The following is a 13,189-nucleotide window of genomic DNA, read 5'->3' as shown; positions in this document are numbered from 1 at the left end:
CCCACTGCAGAAGAAATGACAGTGGAAACATCAGAGGAAGGAGTGTTTTTGGATTTCCTACCTCCATTGGATGCATGTGATAGCATATCTGATCAGACCCTGATAGAGGGTTTAATCATAGTGGATCTGGCTACAGGTGTGGTCCAACATGATGGCATTGAAAGGTTTGAGTTCAGACTTGATGATTTATTAGATAACATCTCCACCTCTTTTGGTATGGATGATATTGCCGCCTCTGCCAACCCGATGTTTCCCTAGTAGATATTTGTCAGGATTGCTTGCCGGTAAATGACATAAAAGAGAGCTGAGATGGTACTGATCCAAAGAGTAGAAACATTTTCAGTAGTAAAGGCAACCTCAAGACAGAAGTCTCGGACAAGTGCTAGGATGGGTGCAGGTAATCAGGAGGTATGCCTTGGAGTGAGTCCATAAGCGCGTCCCTGCCTAGTGCCCAAATAAAGGGAGCTGGATGGTCAGGAAATTCTGATGCAAATTAGATTGAACTTCCCCAGGTGGCTTGTAGGGATTATTGTCATCTCCTTCATCTCCATCATATTCTAAAACTCTAAAAAGTAACAGACGATTCTGCAATTCCAAGATGGCCAGCAGCAGTGCATAGACATGCCAATGGTGCCTCCTGAACCTCGACTAAGAAAGGTGCTCACCACCTTGCTAGTAAGACCAAGAAAGCACAAAAGGTCCTCCTCATACATGAGCAGACCTCTACAGATCAATCTGCTCTTGCAACGACTACCTCTGGAAGGGTTATTCAAATAAGTAAATACGACTATTATCTACCTAAGAGAGGAGAAAATCAGGCCCAGATCCTTTCCAGAAAAGTTTGATTTTAATAGAAGATCTGATTTAAGCAACAAAAAAAAAATGTCCCCAACAGTAATTATTCCAGGAAGAATAGGGTAATGATAGGAGATAATGATAGTTCCCACAATTATGAAATAAATATTACTAGAGCTCAAGATCCGAGACATACACAATCAAATCTAATCTCATTAAGCACAAAAGCCAATGTTTTGTTGTTAATTAAAAAGACTGTGAAAGCTCTGTCACTGCATTGCAAGGAACATTTAAGAGCTGTGATTAATGTTGTTCCTCAAAACCCCCAAAAATGGTGTATGACAGATCCATGGGGGGAACACAGATGCTATGATAGAGAAATAATCAGTATCGACCATCAATGTGCTTCAAACTAACAGCTCAGATCAGAATAACACTGCCACCCAAGGAAATATAGATAGTTGAGCTAGATATCCTAAATGCTGGAGAACATTAAATTTAATATATATACTTAAGGGCTGTATCCACAGAAATAAAAATGCGTGTAGAAGGGCATTATTGAACATCTTTTCAGATAATATGGGAAATGTGGGAATAACTAAAAAAACACTCCCACCCTAGGATCTGCATGTATTGTGGTGGTTGCAGCATAGGGGTAATATTAGCATAATTGCCACATTTTGCTGCCAACAATCTCTGCCTTAATGCCTTTCAGGCTCCCTTCCGCCATCTCTTCTCCAACTCTCATCTCTGGCTGTCTGTCTGCTATCCAGGAGTGGTGTGCTGCCAACGATTTCTGCCTTAATGCCAGTAAGACTGAGATTCTCCTCATCGGCACATCTGCTCCTTCCATTCCTCTCGCTCTCTGGCTGGTCAATCTTGGCCCTCTTCCTGCTCCGACTTGTGAGGCTAAAAACCTTGGGGTCATCTTCGACTCCACTCTCTCCTTCTCTGCTCACATCTCTGACATCTCTAAGAAGTCACACTACCAACTGCACCTCCTCAGAGGTATTCTTCCCTCCTCCTCCTCCTTCCCCCAGAAGCTCACTGTCTCCAGAGCTCTAGTTCTCTCTAGGCTGTACTACTGCAACAGCCTCTTTCTAAATGTGCCTGCTTCTACTCTCTGCCCTCTACAACTCATCCAGAAAAGGACTGCAAGACTTGTCCTTGGCCTCAAGCCCAGGGATCGTATCTCTCCAGGACTGAAATCTATACACTGGCTCCCTGTGGCTGCGAGGATTAAGTTCAACACCCTCTGCATTGTCCACAAGGCATTCTGGGGACAGGGGCCTCATTACCTCCAACTCTCTCTTTCTAAATATCTTCCTTCTTGAGGCGCTTCGCTCATCTGCCTCCAACTCCCTCAGAGTCAGTCACTTCTCCAAGCAATGAGTTGGTGTTAGTTCTCTATCTTCGTCTGGGGCCTCCCTCAGTAACAGCCTCCCTGAAACTCGAGGAGAATCATCTCCGGTTCCGGAAACACCTCAAGACCTCCCTCTTTGCTTATGCTTTCTCTCCTCCTCTCCCCTGCTGAACTCCTGGCTGAAATTGCACTGGTCACCTGCCTACCCTCTGATCTCTGGCCCAGGTCCCCTCCCCTGCCAGCTGCACTCCTGCACTGCCTCTGGGCAACCCTTGCACTTGGGGGCTGTTTCTGTACCCCTACGGGTCCCACCAGCTCTTGACACTTGATGTCTGCACTTATACCTGCACTTGCCACTAGCTGGCCACACTTTTACCTGTTGTTCTGTTTATTTATTTTACTGTTGATCCTATGTATTGCACTGCCCCTTACCCGCCCTGCACTTTCCCTATTCCCCCCTCCCATGTACTTGCGCAATCTCGGTGCCACCTGGCCTAGTAAGATCTTTGTCTCTGTCTTCCTCGCATGAATGAAGCAGGAGTGGAAATCAACTTGGATAATCCAACTAAATATTACCACTTACATGATGACTAGTACAAACCAATTATATCTTATTATTGAAATTATGTCTTTTGAAGGATCACATTTAGATATGCGACATATGGATATACATCAAGCTGCTCTGGAGAAAGTTCTGAAACTCTCTAATAGTGTCCCTCTATCAAGTAGAGCTATCAGTGAAGCTATGGAAATTGGTTGCAGGAATTGCTTAAGAATTGTTTCATGGAATATTGCTGGCAGGGAGAAAAGAAGGTTGGATCATGATTTTATGGATTTTATAAACCAATGTGATGTGATAATGTTTCAGGAAATGTGGACAACTGTTCGATTTCCTCTGGCTAACACCTAGGCATGTTTGTGCACAAGCAGCTGTTAGTAATAAGGGAAGGAATTGTAGCGTTCTTGCAATTTATATATCTACAAAAATATAGTGCAAAAAAATGTGCATTCATTTACTTTCCCTGACTGTTTTGGTGATTAACAATGATCTGGGAATGGAATCCTTCTGGTGCTGTAAGATGTTGGGGGAACATGAAGATTGGATGAATCTAAAGTGAGAAGCAATTGAATAATACATTGCTTCAATGACGTGTTGTTATTTACTTCAGCTATCACAAAAAGGGAGCATCTGCTCATCTAAGACCCAGCACCCAACATACAGCACATAATTTGCCAAAACTGAACATTTTTAAACTACATGGGTGGAAATGTACTTTCAAGGTCTAAGCGATGTCAGGTGGTAAACATTAATTTCACAGCAAGAAATGCTAAAATCCCGTTTTGGCAAAGTAAAAGTTTCCACTTCCATCTGACCAATTGCACTTTGTTACATTGAGATAAGGAATTACAGTATATGACCCAACAGAAGAAAACATGTCACAACTGTGAAGTGCAAAGCATTAAACCTAATTAATATCAATATCATTACATACACATAATTTAGATTAAACAAGGGAAAAATAATACGGATCGGTGCCTGTTTCTACATATTGTTTCAGGAATGTGACCAAGCATAAAACCCAGAAAATATAGTTACGTTTTAACCAATTTAATGCTTCACCTGCAATTTTATAAACCAAAATGTTGGTATGTGTTTCAAATAAAGAATCGTAGAGCGCAACCCTTTTTTATGAAGTGATGACCTTCAATTTCAAAGTTAGCATCATATTGTACCAGGAAAGTCAACTTTCAGTGTATTTCATTGAGAATATAAGAAATAATATTAAGCAAGAAAGTGATGCTTTGAAAAATACAAATGTGAGTCTATTATAAATACACTAAGAAATAACAGTGTACGTAAGACTTTTAAATTGGGAATACATTACTTGTGTAATCTCTTTTGGAAATCATTGGCTTTCTAATATGGTTTTAATTGTCTAATTGTTTATTTTCAAGGCTCTGTTGTTCAGGCTCAAGACTTCAAAATGTCAGAATGCTCTTAAAGTGTCACCTCTTTATATCAGCTAGTTAATAAAGGTCATTAGATTCCCAGTTAAAAGAATATAAGACAAACACGCGTCTCACAGCTGTTTACATGACTCATGATGCACAAGGTTTCATATTTCAAATAAAGGAAACTTGTTTAAAGTTAGCAGTCGAAAAGCATTTAAACATTATTTTCAACATAACTCCTGTAGGCTAAGGCTCAAAAATCACTATTGAAAAATAATCTAATGAGCCTGTAAAGTGTACAGAAGCAAGAACAACAAAAGTTTATTATATGCAACCACAGTTGGGAACAATTCACGTATCATTAAACATGACATCATTAAATGGTAGTTTTTATAATGAGAAGTGGAGATGTTTCTTACACAATGTTTCAAGATGCGTGTAAATTCAAATTCACTGATTGGACAGTCTTGGTTGTGTTAATGGTAATTTTATACAATACCTAGCCCTATTGGCCTATCCTAACTCTCGTGACCCTTGTAAAGACTCGCTCATGGTAATGATCTTATGTCGGTGTCATATATTTTCAAACAGTTTTGTTTGTACAGTTGACAGTCTAAAAGGTTTCACAAATAACTTGGTCGCTCATTGGCTATGTCTCTTCGAATGTTCTGGGGTGGGTCGCATTAATCATAATTTTCCATTTGTATTGTGAGGTGTGCACAGTGTAGCAACAAAAAAGAATACTTCACATCCTTTCTCATGTGACTCAAAGGTGCACACTGCCTTACCGTTCTCACCCTTGTGACTGTTAACTAACAGCTAGTATTGCGACTTCTCATAGTGAACATGTTACCATTCTCCTTCCTTTCTCATGATGTGTCTATATGACTTCATGGGACATGCTCCTTGGCCTCTTGCCAATGTGTCTTGTGCACCCTGCTGCTCAAGTTCTTATTCTTGACAGCTGTGACCTTCGTCTTGCAAGTTTCTAATGCACTGGATAGGCATATTACTTGGTACATGTTTAATTTACTCCAGGCCTGGGAACCTGCTGCCCGTCTTCTCCTAGCCCATCACCTGTGAATATCTTACATGCTTTCTCATGCATTCCTTGCAGTTATAACACCTGATTAAGTCACTGCTCCTCATCAGAAGTCTGGGAATGAGCTTTGCCTCTCTGTTCTGATCAATCGCACCACAACTTTACACCTGTGGCTATTGACTTCGTGTGTGTCTGAAACTGGATGAATTTTGCTATGTCTAATAATCCATGTATTTATGATTCCTATTAAACCTAAATGACCTACAAAACTACCATTATTCTGAGGCCTTTTCTAGGTGTTACACACCTAAAGGATGTTAAATATACTTATGTTGTATTTTATATTTGCTACATTTTGGGGTTTCCATTGGGTGCTTATATTGCAGCTTGAAGTACTCTTCGTGCCTGTGTGCAGCTGACTTGTGTGTGTGTGTGTGTGTGTGTGTGTGTATTGCTGGCTACTGTCTATCTTATGTCCAGGAGGGTTCTCGTAAATCAGTCTATTCTCTTGTTGAGTTCACCTAAAGTTTACACGTTATGCATGCTGTCTGGGCCTCTAGCCTTCTGTGTGGTTTCAGTCTCGTGTTTTATGGGCTCCCTTAGTTTATATGTTCTCTTGTGTTTGGGACATTGAACGTTCATCCCAACATTTCCCTCTTTTGTTCCATCCAGAACAAATTCCCCTTAATTCTTGTTGTCTTGCCCTATCATATATATCTTTTAGGATCCACACTTTGCCAATTATTCTCAAATGTCCTCCCCCCTTTGCATATTCCCAATGACTGCATCCTAAAAAATGTAAATCTCCATCTGCTGTAGGATCTACATAGCACTCAAGATCATTTGTGGGATCTGGAGGTGGTGACCAAAGTGTTACTGATGGGCTTATTGGGTGCTCTATTCATACCATCCTGGTTTTTGGTTTTATTTCTACCTCGTCTGTTTTGAGTATTCTCACCTTTCCAAGGAGAAGTGGCATGTCCTACCTCAACTGCAAGTAACTTTACACTGCTTCCACTAGACACAAAACAGACCAGTGTTACTTGGTACATGCGCTGAAGTAAACAAAGAAGATCAGAATAGGTAGGAGTACTCGGCATACATCTGTTAGCCAGTTTGGAACCCAGGAGACTACCTTAGTTATCCAATCTTGTTCTTTCTAGATTCCTCCTTCTTCTTCCATACCTAACCGTAGGTGATATAAAGCCTTTATTGCTACACTTAGAGGCCCATTATCGTTGTCATTTGAAGGCACGTAAGTGCAACATGTACTTTTGATATTCTGACACACACCTCCTTCCATCGCTGTGAGGACGACGAGACCATACGATTCTGCAATGCCATAATTCAAAGCGCTCTCCTCTCTTCTCGAACATCATTGAGACCATGCTGGGTGGCATTAGTGAACTGGACCAAGTACTATTGGCCAATTTTGAGCCATTTGGCATTTGTGGCTGCTTGTATTCCAGGGGCTAAATAAGATGCAAAGAATAGTTTGTTTTTCATGAAAAGGTGTTACTGCATTGATATCCTCTCCAGGGCTTTGTCTACTTCTTTAATAAAGTAGTTTGATCTCTTTCTGCAAGATAGTGTCTGCGAGCAGTTCTGTTTTTGCACTGTTGGGGGCACTGCAAGGGACTGAGGTTTACCTTTTGAGATCAACATGAGTTTTTCCGGGATTAAAAGAACTGGGGAACAAAGATTCACTACATAAACCCCTGTTTCATTATGATGGTAGATGGAAGTAGGCTTTGCTTCAACACTGCTAAAAAAAAATCCATTGCGGTAGCTGTTCCATCTCGTAATGCTGTCATGGTCAGAGTCTTATTACATCCAGTATTTTGACCCACAGGTACCCTTCATTCGCCTCTTAAACAAAAAGAAGATCTAGTGAGTTACTGTGCTTTTACTGGTAGTTCATGTTGCTGGAAGCTGGTTAACTTGCTAATAGATGATGCCCATACATTTCAGCATTTTCAATCTGCATTCTTTATAACATTTTATGTGTACCCTTTCAGTCCCTCTACTTTAAATACTGCTCGATACTTCACCCATTTTCTGTTCAAGTATGTTGCACCTTCTATGTACATCTGGGGTCTTACTGCACACCTGTTGAGGTCTGGTCCTTTGTTACCTTCACATTTACTTTCATCAAATTCATCTAGCCGTACTTGACCTGTATGTCCCTTGAATTGCCCTTGTAACTTGCAAAGTACTAAATGTGCCAAGAAAAGTGCCTCTAATGTCAGCACTTCCTTTACTATGAACAATCTGGGGGTGTCACCCCCATGCAGAATAAGTCCACACACATAACATGAGTCGTTATACTGGGCCTTGCCTATTTCTCTAATGGTATTTTACACATTTTAGTTCCTTCAAAATGATGTGCACCTATATTATTGCCATGTATGATTTCTTCTTTTTGAATATCTCTTTTATGTATGGTCATGATATTACCTCTAATTTCTGTTACATTCATAGTTTCACTTTCATTACTGTTTTTATTTCCAATACCTACAGCCCTTAGTTTCATTATGGAATAGGAAAGAAGAAGAGAAAAACAAAAAAAACAACATATCATATATACAGCTGTTTCATTCTTTTGCTGTTTTCAACTTGTTTTTCTTAACTCTGCGTCAACCTCTCAGTTTGTGTTCACCCAAATTGTTGTACTGTTCTACAACAAGCTTTCATAGTTTCTATTCTACTTAACTTTGGTCAATGGGGCTCCTTTCAGTGTCTGCTTCTTGTTGGAGCTCTGTTGCTGTGCTAGTGTCTCTTTGGACGTCTGGTAGTTTTACCCAAGCTTTTCGGTTTTTAAACTTTACTGCTGTTGCCGTGGTGTAGATGATCTCATGGGGAGTGGTGAACTTGGGTTTCTTCCAGATTCTGTTGTGCTGTCTGGCGTAAACTCTCTCTCCAGGGTGTAGTTGTATGGGCATTGTCATTTCTGTGTTGCTGTGTTGCTTGAGTACGGTGGGGTCTGTTGGTGTACCTTGGTGGTTACCTGATGAGACAAACCTTTTGTGCATGTTGACAGATTCTTAAGGTATACATTGAACTCTTTCCCAAGGATATCTGTGCTCTTGGGAACGTCTGTCAGTATTTGCATTGGGGCAACCGGCATGTGCATCGGCCTACCCATCACCAGCTCGTGCAATGACAGATGGTGGTACTTGCTCGACTGCTTGCGCAAACAGTGTTGTAGGCAGACAATAAAGCAATCTCCTCTTTGGCGTCACACATATTTTGGCCAACACTCTCTCCATGATTCCGTTGGCTTGTTGGTGGTACACTGTCAGAGCTTGTGTTTACTCCCAGTAATGTTTGTAATCTCACTGAAAAATTAGTGTGCAAATTGAGGGCTATTGTAGAACCTCAGGACATTGCATAGTCTCGATCTTGGAAACACCACTCTGATCAAAAATGTGGCCACAGAATTTTCTTAGCATGTGCACATGGACCAGCCTCAATACATCAGGAAAATGGGCATACAATGACAATCATATCACGGTAAGCACAGCACTTGTTCACCATTTTGATGAAATTGACATGGAATTCCCTGAAAAGCCCTGATGAGACAATGTTGCCCTTAGTGTTTTCATGGTGGAACATGTGAATAGTAGTACAATTTGCCACAAAAGTATCAATTTGCTCTGCCAGGTGCGGTACAAAGACATCTTCACTGATGTCAGCAGCGATATGCTGCTTAGGTGAATGTGTTTTATGATGTTTTTTGATGCAGTTGCTCCAATGAAAAGTTTAGTAGCTTCAAAGGCATCACTACTTTACCTGTGCTGTTTTGTCTCCATACCATATCATGTATATAATTCTTTCGTCCATACTGCTTTCTCCTCAGCTGGTGCTTTTCCCTACAACTCTATAATGTCCACCATGGATACTGAGCTATATAATTCTGGTAAATGTTCCTGTTTTACTGCAATGATAGGCGTGTGGCTTTAAATTGGAAAGGGCATATAAGCTGCATGTTTGTGAGCTGTGTCACAGTTGCGTTTCAATGTGAAGTGTGTCTTTTTTCCACTTGGTGTGAGCTGGGCACTTCCCAATTGCAACATGTTGGGGACATTTCAGTGCATCTATTAATCTATATAATAGTGCAGGATGTGAACTGGTGTGCCATGTGATTTCCTGTACCCTCTTCCTTTTCCATCTGATAGGCCTGAATGAACTGTGGTTGTTAGAATAGCTGCATTTGTATATATGGTGATGTCATGGTCCAAATACACTTCAAGACCTTCTATGAGTGTGATGAGCTCTGCTGCTTCTGCAGAGTAATGTGACTGTAGGCTTTTTTGAATTACTGTGTGATATTCCTCTTCTTATCCCTTCACATATTTTACCACTGCTGCTTCTGAGTGCCTTTGACCATTCTCCTGATTTATCGTTGATGACCTATCAACATAAAGTACTTCACCTGTTTCAAGTGCATCCTCACTGACGCTGCTGCTCTCCTCGGGATCTTCTTCATACACTGTAGAGTCATCTACCTGAGCTGAGTGATGAAATAGGTTTGGCTACAAATGATGCAGGGATTACAATGTGGCGCATGACTATGTTAATAACTGGGCTGGAAAGTATAATTTCATATGCAGATGCTCTCTGTGTGGTGAATATAGACATGTTACTCTCTAATATGGTTAAAACTGCATGTTCGACATATAATGTTAAAGGGCATCCCATTGTGATGGTGGCAGATTTCTGAATTGCAAATGTAGTGGCTACTAGTGCTTGCTCGCATGGGACATTACCTTGCATAACTAGATATAAGACCCCACTGTAATAGGCTAGAGGCTTAGGTTTCTGAGAAGATTGTTGTGTAAGAACTGCTGTCATTACCTGTCCATTTGGGTTTGAGAACAAATAAAACTGCTTATTATAATCTGGTGTTGCTAACATAGGGGCATCACATATTGCTCATTTTATGTCTTTGAAACATTCTATCATCTCCTCCGTCCATTGAAGGGTTCCTTTTCTTTTCTGGGCATCTTTAAGTGCCTGTAGCAGGGGGCTGGGATGTGTTGAATAATCAAAGATTCCTGTCCTGCATCTATTACACAGCCGTAGGAACTGCTGCATCTCCTTTACTGTTCTGGGCTGTCCTGTGTTCCTGACTGCTGTGGCTCTGTTTGGTGTTACTCTTCTCCCTGCTGATGACAGTATTTACACTAAGTACACTACTTCTTTTAGGCAATATTGTAATATATCTGTCTCCAACTTGCATCCTTTGTCTGTGAGAAGTTGTAGAAGTTGAAGTCTGTCATCCTTAGCTGCACTGCTCTTCTGTGGTGCTACATACTAGTAGAACATCTAGGTACCATACTGCAGCACTGGGGTTGACTGTTTCCTGGGTTCATATGGAGGACCCTATTGAAGACACTAGGGGACCCACGATACACTTGTGGTAAACAAGTGTGTTGGTACCTCTGTCCATGAAAGCAAAAAACACTGTAAGATTCTGGGAAACAAGGTACAATGGCACAGAGAAAAATCTATTTTTGAGGTAAATCACTATAAAGTATACTGCATCTGCAGGGATGCTGCAGAGTCCTGAAGCTGGGTTTGGCACTAATGATATGATATGATATGAAATGATATGGCATTTATAACGCACCTATACACAAGTGTTTTAAGGCGCGACAAGGCAAGAGAGGGTGAACAGAGGGAAGACAGACAACGATCTTACTAGGCCAGGTCTCATTCAGATCACACAAGTGCATGGGAAGGGGGAAAGGGAAAAGTGCGTGGGGGAAGGGAGAGGGGAAAGTGCAGTACATAGGATAGTAGAATTCATTAAATAAATAGAAACGACCAGATGGTGGCAAGTGCAAGGTAAGAGCAGACATAAGTGCTGGTAGGGGGACTGTAGGGATTCAGAAAAACAGTCCCCAGGTGCAGGGCTTGCCAGGGAGGCAGTGCAGGTGTGAAATTGGTGGGGCCTGGGCCCGAGATCAGAAAGGGTGGCCAGGTAACCAGTGCAGTTTCAGCCAGGAATTCAGCAGGGGAGAGGGGGAGCGAAAGCAGAAGCAAAGAGGAAGGTTTTTAGGTGCTTCCGGAACCAGAGATGGTTCTCCTCAAGTGTCAGGGAGGCAGGAAGACTGTTCCAGAGAGAGGCCCATGCCGAAGAGAGAGATCTACCACCAACTTGTTGCTTGGAGAAGCAGCTGACCCTGAGGGAGTTGGAGGCAGATGAGCGAAGAGCTCGAGAAGGAAGATATTTGGGAAGAGAGAGTTGAAGGTATTGCGGCCCCAGAAGGCCTTGTGGACAATGCAGAGAGTTTTGAACTTAATCCTTGCAGCCACTGGGAGCCAGTGCAGAGATTTCAGTCCTGGAGAGATACGATCCCTGGGCTTGAGGCCAAGGACAAGTCTCACAGTCCTGTTCTGAATAAGTTGCAGAGGGCAGAGAGCAGGGAGGCAGGCAGATTTAGATAGAGGCTGTTACTATAGTCTAGCTTAGAGAGAGCCAGGGCTCTGGAGACGGTGAGCTTCTGGGGGAAGGAGAGGAAAGGAAGAATACCTCTGAGGAGGTGCAGCTGGTAGTGTGACCTCTTAGAGATGTCACAGATGTGAGGAGAGAAGGAGAGTGTGGAGTCAAAGATGACCCTGAGGTTTCTAGCCTTGCTGGTGGGAGCAGGAAGAGGGCCAAGTGAGGCCGGGCAGAGAGCTGCAGGGAAGGAGGGAGTGGGTGTGCCGATGAGTAGAATCTCACTGTTACTGGCATTAAGGCAGAGGTCATTGGCGGCACATCACTCCTGTTTAGCAGACAGACAGTCAGAGATGAGGGAAGGGGAGGAAGGGTCGGACCAAGTGTTAAGGACGGGACCCGTTGAGGGACCTGGGCGCAAATCACGGGCTTGGCATATGCCGGCCCGTTATTTGCGCCCTCCCCATTCCCATTGAGCACTATGGGGGCTCAAATGGGAATGGGGAATGGTTTGGTAAATGGGGACTTACCGGTCCCTCCAAGGTCGGAATGGACCGGTAACTCCCCATTCAACCAAACCAGAGTCGGTACCGGTATGGGAGGCAGTCATGGCACAAATAGCCATTATACCATATTTGTGTATAATAGTTATGCGATTCAGTCACACTATTACTAACATCACGCCAAATAACCAATGTTGATAGATCGTAAACATTGTGATCTGAACTACAGCCATAAGTGTGAAGTGTTGTTTTCTTTCCATCTTGTCCATTACGGCTTTCGTAAATGATGAACACTGTATATGGCTTTTTATGTTGTTTTTACTGTTATGTTTGGAGTAAATATTGATTAAAATATGTTAAAGATAACTTTTTGACCGTGGTGGTAGACAGAATTGTATGAAAATTCCACTGTGAGGATATTTTCTGATAAATAGCCTTCCCCTTGGGTGTGTTAGAGGTGGGTAGTTAGTGGTTAATGTACTCGCTTGTTTGATGTATCCTTCCTCACATACCACAGCCCCCCTTACAAAAAATTGAGGAATCCTGTGTGCTCACAACATTTGTTTACATGGCACAAATAGCGCCATGACTACCTACAAACTCGGAATGAGGGCCAAATACTTATTTAAGGAAAGGATACCTATGGTACCTATATTAAGTAATATGGAAGGTGGTGTGCCATCCTCTGTGATGAGGCAAAATATTTATGCATAGTGTTCCTCAAGTAAGACTTTAGATGAGCAAACGTCAAATTCCCAGAGTGAATAGATTTGAGAGATGAGGATACATCTGCTAGAGACAGCAGCGGAAGACGATCGTAGAGTATTTAAAGTGCACATTTCCTTTTGGGGTTTATTTGCAAACAATAAGATATTTTGTACTAGTGCTAGATGTATTTCACATTATGGAGAAAGGGAAATGTAGAGTGGAATCAAGCAGCGTTTTGATGCTGGCCTGAGCAGTGGCTTTTAATGGAAATATTTTTGGAATGTTTGTAATGTTATGTGTTCATGAAGACTAAGGGCCTCATTACACGGATGGCGCTAACGGATTACCGGCACCAGTGCCGTTAATCCCTTAGCGCCATA

Source organism: Ambystoma mexicanum, chromosome 2p (assembly GCF_040938575.1).
Source record: "Ambystoma mexicanum isolate Mex_15411 chromosome 2p, UKY_AmexF1_1, whole genome shotgun sequence".
Taxonomy (NCBI): Eukaryota; Metazoa; Chordata; class Amphibia; order Caudata; family Ambystomatidae; genus Ambystoma; species Ambystoma mexicanum.
The sequence above is the reverse complement of the archived record's forward strand: the minus strand, read 5'-3'. Positions refer to the sequence as shown.